Source organism: Lytechinus pictus, chromosome 3 (genome assembly GCF_037042905.1).
Source record: "Lytechinus pictus isolate F3 Inbred chromosome 3, Lp3.0, whole genome shotgun sequence".
In the NCBI taxonomy this organism is placed as follows: Eukaryota; Metazoa; Echinodermata; class Echinoidea; order Temnopleuroida; family Toxopneustidae; genus Lytechinus; species Lytechinus pictus.
In genome coordinates this window covers 47,857,708-47,861,323 of record NC_087247.1, presented here as the reverse complement: position 1 = coordinate 47,861,323, position 3,616 = coordinate 47,857,708, and positions in this window count along the sequence as shown.

The window sequence follows — 3,616 nt, the reverse complement described above, 5'->3', positions numbered from 1 at the left end:
ATACATTTATTGAAATATGTTCACAAAAAATATTGTCATTATCGTCCGAATTATAGGTTTGATACAAATCCAGGTATAACTTATGTATCGTAAATAAGTATAAGTCGTAAATTGGGATAGGGCTTCTCTATTCCTCAACATTTATACCGTGCGGGTGAAGCGTTTTAAGTTTGTGTATCCAAAATGACTCCCTATGGAGCATAGGCGGATCCAGGGGGTCCGAGGGGCCCGCCCCCCCCCCCCCTTGGCGGAGCAAAAAAATCAAGAAAAAAGGGGGAAAGAAAGAAGAAAAAAAGAAAAAGAAGGGGAAAGAAAGGAGGAAAAATGACGAGGAAAAATAAGAGGAGGAAGACGAGTGAATAAAATAAGGCTAGGGGAAGACTTGGAAAATAATTTTTTTAATATTGAGTGTCACTATATAAAATTTTCGCTCGCGCTTCGCGCTCGTATTGCCTGTTGGATGAAATACATATCTTGCTCAATAGGCTGATATGTAGTTTAAAATATCAAGCTTTGAAGTCAATATAAAAAACACATTTCAGCTCAGACATCGAGCTTTCATTATTTTGTTTGATTTACAAATTGATTTTTTAAAGTGCTGTGTACAATTTTTTTAAAGTCTGTTTTATGGTGTGAATATCATCATTTGCAGCATGCGCTGTACGCTCGCATTATTTGATTTGCCAAGTGGGCCTACCTATTGTCTTTGTGTATTCCATATAAGATTCTCAAAATATCCCTTTTCAGGTGTCTTGGTGAGAAACCTTTACCTTTGTATACCTTTATATTAATTCTAAAACAAACTACTTTTATAAAATCCCCATTTATGACAGTTTATTAAAAATTTCGGCTCGCGATTTGCGCTCGCATTATTTGTTTAAAATGTATCAACCAAAGGATCCTATTGATTATTACAAAAGAGCTTAAAATATCCAGCTTTCAGGCCTCAATGCCAACAAAGTTCACGCACTCATTATGCTTATTATAGATTAATAAATATGATAATAAAATTTTTCTGAATTCCTATTAACTTAATTGACCCCTTTTCAGAAAGGAATACCGACAAGTTTCATATCGCACTTAGGAAGAGGAATAGGAAGATAGTCATCATTTTCATTTGATGACAAAATGTCCTTAGGCCTAGAATGTTCCGATCCTAGGTTAAAATAATTAAAATATATCAAACTCGCGTTTCGCGCTTGCATCATCTATTAAGTACTATCCACATCCACTTCACACTACACAGTGCCTTAAATAGTGCTTAAATTAACCCTTTTCATATCGAATTTTCAAAAATTTTCAGCTCGCGCTACGCGATCGCATTATTTATTTTCATGATAAAAATGAAATGTATTCAGTATGCCCAGATTCTGTCTAAATCTAAAATACGCACACGCATGTCAATTGAGATACGCAGCTTGATCTTATTAAAAACGTACTAGAATTATCCAGTTTCAGATCAGAATATCAACAATTTTCTGCTCGCGCTTCGCGCTCGCATTATGAATGTAGAAAAATACTAAATTACCCGTCATTTTTTCATGATTGACAAAACATGAATAGAGTGTCCCGTTTTGGGGTTTGAAAAATATCAATTTTTCGCGCTCGCATCAATTGTTTGGTTATATAACTATACTGTTCATGATTACAAAAAGTGCTTAGAACGTCAATTTCTTAGGTTGGAATATCAAAAGTTTTCAGCTCGCGCTTCGCGCTCGCATTATTTAATCATTGAAATATGTATCGTATTAATGGCTAATTGCAAAACGTCCTTAACAGGTCCCTTTTCGACCAGGCAGAATGCATATTACAAATTTCTGCTCGCGCTCGCAGTACGTTTTCTAGTTACATACGCATCTTGTTCAGGTTCACAAACATTACCCAGAATGTTCAATTTTCAGGACAAAATAAATGAAATTTCAAATTTTTTTAGCACGCGCTTCGCGCTCACACTATTTAGATAGGGCTTATGAGATTATTACACATTTATATTGTTTATAAGAATAAAGCTAAGAAATGACTGCTAGGACATGGGCGTTTGCCCCCCCCCCCCGCCAAAATAAAATAACGACAAAGAAAATAAAAGAGAAAAGGAAAGGGATAAGAGTGAAATATAACATTATTTCCAAACATAATGTCAAAATCTATCGCAAACTTGATTTTTGTAATAAAAATGCCAAATATTTTGCAACTTCTTGTTGATTTTATACATGCCATATCGAGCCCCCTCAAAATTGATGGCTCATTACGCCACTGGGAAAACCGCTTCAAAGAAACAAACAAAAATCAACTTTGAGCGGACGATCGGCGAAAATATGGGTGAAAAAAAATCGGCCCCCTCATTGGCGGAAGCTGGATTCGCCCCTTCAATGTTTGTTTTCAAAACAAGAGATTCATCATGTTCTGAATTATCTGTTTATTCACGTATACCAATGCCACAACCATTATGTTTCCTAAGTCTCTTCAACATTATTTTAAAATGAATAATTTGTATCACTCATATCAAACTAGAAATTGTAACAGTTACCACCCTCCTTTGCCACGTACAGCTTTAACTAGACAATCTGTTTTTGTTTTGTTGGACCACTCTTTTGGAACTCATTACCTAATTCTGTTAGATTATCCAAATCTTTAAATCAGTTTAAACGTGCATGTCTCCAAAACAAAGTACTTCTAAACATGGCTTTCTATTTATTGTAATGATTTGTTTTCACCCCCCCGGCCCCTCCTTCTTCCTCTTAGACTTATTTGTAATTATGTTATGATTATGATTATATTGTTATTGTTCATTTTACATGTATTAATATGATTTATTCTTACAATAGGGCCAATTTATACAAGCAGTTGTGCTTTCTTTGACCCCTCCACACTGAAAAATATATCTTAATGTCAATGATTTGTATTTATGTATATTTTTAACTGTGGAAATAGAATTTGAATTACATGTATATGGTGTAATTCACTTCTTTTTGCTGCCTAAATTTGACACCTTAATATATACCATACACTGACCTTTAAATGATCTGCTCATGTTCTAAATGTCTGATGATCCATATATTTGAATTGGAAATTTCATTAGGTTCAACATGTTCAATATGATACCAAACACAATATGCTCATCCCAAAAACTACATTTCGTTCAAATTTTGCTTGCTAAAAGTGAGGGCCTAGATGGTGTTCATAAAGTAAGAAAATATTGTACAAGGATGACAAGGTAGCACACTGCAAAAACGCCAGTGTTGATTTAACACCAGCCTGGTATCTATATCACTCCACACCTGCAGAGAGGTGTTGAAAACAACACCGGTTTGGTGTTACGCCAACACCAATTAAGCATCACCAATTAGACCTAAACCAATATCGGTTTGATTATTAACTGGTGTTGTTTCATTGCTTCTCTGACATGTCTGGTGTGGACCAATATAGATACCGGGCTGGTGTTTAATTAACACCGGTGTTTTTGTAGTGCAATCATCAGATTCTCAAAATATACATTTTCACCTGCAACTTTTACTCCAAAAATGTTCATGATACTTGATTTGTTTTTTAAATAACATGTGTTCCTTATTATTTACTTTTGAATTTCCATTAGCATTGATTTAATACCAAATATCAT